The following is a 6000-nucleotide window of genomic DNA, read 5'->3' as shown; positions in this document are numbered from 1 at the left end:
TATTTTATTATAGACACTGTTTATCTAAAGTTATTTAGTTAATTGTTCTGCACATTTGCACATATTTTTTTTATTATTTAAGTAAAAGCATTGTTTGCTGGTTTATTTAGTACACCGCATTGAGTATACCACTTAGTACTGTAAGACTTTGAATATTATTTAGACCTGGCCACTCTTGTGGGTTTGCTACTGTTACAATTTGAAACCGTATAAGGGTAAAAACATGCCAGGCAGACATTGATGTGAGCAACACAGCTACAACTAATAAAACTGATAATGGGTGTGTTTTGTAGTCTGCGAATAATCAAGCACTGAAAATAGTCAGGCATATTAGTGGCACCATGGGCCCTCAAATAAAATTCTGCTTCTGCTTTTTAATTAAAACATTTTATTCATTCATTTATTCAAGTAAATCATCTTTATTGCAGTAATGAAACAGTGAAAGTAATGAAACAGTGAAAGTAGTGAAACAGTGGCCTTCATGAACAAACATTAAATATATGTTTAATTTGAAAACGTTTACAAAAAGAAAGTTTTTTAATGAACGTTTATTTATTTAATACATGTTTATTGCTGTAATGAATAACAGTGTGAGCAAACATTAAATATAAAAAAATTGTAAAAAGTAAAAAAAAAAATTATCCAAAAATGTATTTATTTAACATGCTTATGTGTTCATGTGGCCTGTATGAGTAAACATTAAATATTTTTGTAAAGTTTATCAAATAAGTTTTGCTTATTTAATTTAAGGTTTTAATACGATCCATCTTTAAGTTTCCTGCGAGGATTTATTGCGTTTCTGAAAGCTTTCTTTAGCTTTGCTCCACCAGTCGGGCTGATTAGATGATATGTGACTTTCTGTGGTTTGGTTTTTGGCACCCAGGGTCACCAGAGTGAAATCTGGGCCGCTGATCAGAATCACAACTCTCTCCCGCCTCTGTTTGCACTGTCTCTCTCTTTTCCAGGAAGTCAACAGTGTTTCATCATATGTTTGATGAAAAGGGAACCTATAACAGAAAAACTGTCTATGAATAGACACTCTGAGCGCACAAAAGACTCAAGTATTCTTTTTAATTGAACAATAGCTAATGTGACAATTAAAAATAATTGTGTGTGTGTGTGTGTGTGTGTGTGTGTGTGTGTGTGTGTGTGTGTGTGTGTGTGTGTGTGTGTGTGTGTATATCTGAATTCCTTGTCATTGTTGCCACATTTTTTGGTCCCCACGAGATAAAAATCATATCGTATAAAAATCATTATGTCTATGGAAAGTCCCCATAAAGCATGAAAACCCATCTGTGTGTGTGTGTGTATTCCCCTGTGTGTCACCAAGTACTTACTGAACTTTCAACACTTTTTCAGCAGCTTCTGCCTCGCCTGAAACAAGGAACAAGCAGAATAAACCTGAACACTGTCTGCTAAAAGCCCTGGGGATCATTACAAAGAGAATATTGGGCAACCCTGAGCAACAATATTAGTTATTTCACAATTACGTTCAACAACAACCCTGATGATTTTGATGGTGGTATCAGGTGATTCTACTTTGCATATAATAGAAATAAAGATTTAGACCATTTTAGTCAAATGTAAGACTGCTGTAATGTAAGACTCATGTTAAAATACTTTCTCTTATCCTGGCTCGCTCAATGTGCAGAGGAAAAAATAAGTTGGTTGTTGGATGATTTCCCTGATAAGTGTCATTTCCGTGGATCTTTAGTTTTTTTTTACATTAAACAGACGCTTTTATCCAAAGCTGTTGATTTTAGCTACATTTAAACAAATGCATTAAGTTGAACTTTTTAGTTCAACTTAATGCATTTGTTTAAATGTAGCTAAAATCAATTGTGTGCAACCACTTACCATAAAAAAATTGATTAAATTCAACAAATAATTTTTCAGTGTTGTGTTATAATATCTTGTGCAATATTTATATAAACTTTTGTATGTAAAGTTTACAGATAACAGTCATAAATGTTCAGATTGTTATTTCAACTTATTTGTTCAAGTATCTGACACAAATGGTCGTTTAAAAAAAAACGTATTCGTCAAAAAAACAAAAAAAAGGTCAGATATTCAGTAAAAACAAAACAAAAAAACAATAACAGCAAATTTGTGACGCTGAGGTAAAGGCAGCTATAGGTGGAGGGGTGAATGCGGGGTTAGGAAGTCATTTTGATAGAGTATGCCATTGTAAAGTGTTTGAGGGACCCATTCAATCACACAGCGGGTCAGGGGCATTTTGGGAAATGACAAAAGAGGGATGTCTGAATTAGGAGCGAGTAACTGGCCCTTAGGTTTGGAGTTTCCATGGCAACACTGTTTGGGAACGACTGGGAAACATCTGCTTGTGTCTGCTCTTTTTTCAGGTTTTGTTGAATGTAGACAAGAAGAACAAATTAATAGTTTCCTATCAGAATTTTCAGAATCTCTGTGTCAGCAGAAGATTTGTATTTGTTTTTATAGATTTTTCCCTGCAGGTGAATCAATAAAGGGAGGCAGACTTTGACTGTTGTAGGACAGGCGATATATGGGAAGTGTGACATCATTGAAGAGTGTGTGTTTATCTTTAAAGCGCAACACATAACTTCAGACGAACGCCAACTAATTTTCAAGTTGATGCATGTTGTGCATCGGCCCAGGAGTCGTGCATTTCACAACTAATTTTCTAGTGTAATTGATGCATGTTGTGCATCGGCCCAGGAGTCGTGCATTTCATCACCACTGTGATCTGACTGATTCCTCTGGCAGTCTCAAATCGTTTTCAGTCTCAAAAACGAAAAATAACACACTTTTTTTTTTTAAATATAAAAAAAAATATATATATATATATACTCACCTAAAGGATTATTAGGAACACCATACTAATACTGTGTTTGACCCCCTTTCGCCTTCAGAACTGCCTTAATTCTACGTGGCATTGATTCAACAAGGTGCTGAAAGCATTCTTTAGAAATGTTGGCCCATATTGATAGGATAGCATCTTGCAGTTGATGGAGATTTGTGGGATGCACATCCAGGGCACGAAGCTCCCGTTCCACCACATCCCAAAGATGCTCTATTAGGTTGAGATCTGGTGACTGTGGGGGCCATTTTAGTACAGTGAACTCATTGTCATGTTCAAGAAACCAATTTGAAATGATTCGAGCTTTGTGACATGGTGCATTATCCTGCTGGAAGTAGCCATCAGAGGATGGGTGCATGGTGGTCATAAAGGGATGGACATGGTCAGAAACAATGCTCAGGTAGGCCGTGGCATTTAAACGATGCCCAATTGGCACTAAGGGGCCTAAAGTGTGCCAAGAAAACATCCCCCACACCATTACACCACCACCACCAGCCTGCACAGTGGTAACAAGGCATGATGGATCCATGTTCTCATTCTGTTTACGCCAAATTATGACTCTACCATCTGAATGTCTCAACAGAAATCGAGACTCATCAGACCAGGCAACATTTTTCCAGTCTTCAACTGTCCAATTTTGGTGAGCTCGTGCAAATTGTAGCCTCTTTTTCCTATTTGTAGTGGAGATGAGTGGTACCCGGTGGGGTCTTCTGCTGTTGTAGCCCATCCGCCTCAAGGTTGTGCGTGTTTTGGCTTCACAAATGCTTTGCTGCATACCTCGGTTGTAACGAGTGGTTATTTCAGTCAAAGTTGCTCTTCTATCAGCTTGAATCAGTCGGCCCATTCTCCTCTGACCTCTAGCATCAACAAGGCATTTTCGCCCACAGGACTGCCGCATATATATATATATTACTATCATATTTTTAAATAAACAACCACAATAAAACAATAAAAAATATATATATATACTTTAATAAAATATTAAAACATAGTTTTTATATAAAAAAATCTTTAATTACAAATTTTTTAAATATTTTAAAATATATCAAACATTAAACAAATATTATATTAAATTATTATCATATTTTTATATAATTAAATATTTTATGTTGGCATTCATGAACCACCACAAATAAAAAAATTTGAAAAGAATTTTATAATATAATATGTATTATATTCAATAGTATACATCCTTTTCATTATATTTTTAAGAATTATATATAATAAGTATAGTTTTACATTTTTGTATCGTTCGCCAGGTGAAAATCATAAATCGGATGTCTTATCAATAAGGTCTGTATATCACAAACAGTGTTGGACGAAGTACATGCTTAGAGGTTTGCTCGAACTCCCAGGCAACATTACATCCCTTTCTTCGTTCTCTGTCCATCCCTTCCAAGTAGACCTTTATAACCCGTCTACCTCTCTGTGGCATTACAGCATCCATCTCAGGCCGGTGAGACAGGGTGGGGGTTCCCAGGGGAGAGGGCTGTATTTGGGGCAGGTGATGCGATCCGTTCTCTTCTCTACCCTCCAGAGAACAGAGACAGTGGGAACGCGGGGAGTTGTGGGCCGGCTTTGTGAGGCTGTGGCATTGTGCAATGGGGTTCCCAGGATCAAACTTCAATCGTAACCTCCCCATGCTGCTGCACTGTTGTTATGCAGCACTCGCAGGACAAGGAGGCCTAAGTACATTCTCTCTGAATAGAAGGAGGGAAACCAAGGGCCGGACTGACCGAAACACGCTAATGCACTATAACTGAATTAAATAAACACGGCTGATCCCAGGTCTGAATGCTAGGGTATGCCGTCTATATGATCTCTTAATGAGTCTGGGACTTGTTTGCTCAGTCTGTCAGATATCTGGTGCTCATGCATCCGTATCTACTTGTGCATGAAAAAAATTGACACACAACTCGTTATTATGACTCTTATCAAAATTTTTTGATTACAAGTCATCAAAATAATGAAATAACAATGGAATTATGAAACGTATGTGGTGAACATAAAATGTCACTGCAACTGGACATTTTCTTGAATAAATGTGATCCTGGGATGCTTTTATAAACTATTCAAGGAGCAACATGATTGACACTTGTTGGCTGCTTTCTGGAACAAATCATCAATTTCTAACATTTATTGTTATTATTTAAAGTTATAGTTTTCAAACGAATTTCATATAAACACAGAGTTTATGTTTGTCTACAAAGCTAATCCCAAACATTTGTAAGATCACGAGGAACATAAATTCAGTCAAGTGCGTCCAAACTTTGGCCAACCAGATTATAGTGATGATATGCACATTTAAAGTTATATTATGTAACTCGTGGACTTTTGGTTGCGCTCTGCAGAACTGAATATGGTTCTTTCTCATAACAAAAAAAAAAGAGAGATTTCTCTTGTTTAGCTGTGGCTTTCTTACTAGTAACAATCACATTCATGATATCAGAAATGAACATTGTTACTAGTGGAAATGTAATTCCTGATATAAAAAATTGCCATTGTTACTAGTAGAAATCTAATTCCTGATATCAGTAACTATCATTTTAACTAGTGAAAATTGAATTGTTGATATCAAGAATTCATATCCTGGAAATGAATGAAAGTTCAAACGGCTTGCCATAGCTGTTTAGCTATATCTCTTAAGCCTGTAAATGTTTGATAAGCAGTATAATTTTATCCTACTGCTTATCAAACATTTACAGGCTTAAGACATATAGCTAAACAGTTTAGATGGAAAGGATCTCAAGCTGACTAGCTGAAGACATTACTGTATCTTTACCCCGTTAATAGACACGGTACGTCCTTGAAAATAAATTCCAGCACAGCGTTACAACAACCATAATGAAATGATCTTCACAATAGATAATGCTTTACAGTGAACTCTGCTAGAGAGCTACATATGGTAATTTATCTGTTCAATTAAACACCTTACTCACCTGTTGAGTAATAAAAACGGCATCATCTCTGCGCCACTTTTACAACGTTTCAAATTCGTCAGTTCTCCCGTCTCCGAAAAGCCAAGCCAATGTTGATTCTTGTTTTATTACGAGCTCTGTCTCGTTCTCCTTTTGCCAGCAGACTCTCCTCTGTTCGGCGTTTGTTTAAAACAGATGCACATAATCATTTGTAAGACAAAAACACATTTTGGAAGAAAAATG

Source organism: Rutilus rutilus (assembly GCF_951802725.1).
Source record: "Rutilus rutilus genome assembly, chromosome: 7".
Lineage (NCBI taxonomy): Eukaryota > Metazoa > Chordata > Actinopteri > Cypriniformes > Leuciscidae > Rutilus > Rutilus rutilus.
This window is presented reverse-complemented; position numbering follows the sequence as displayed.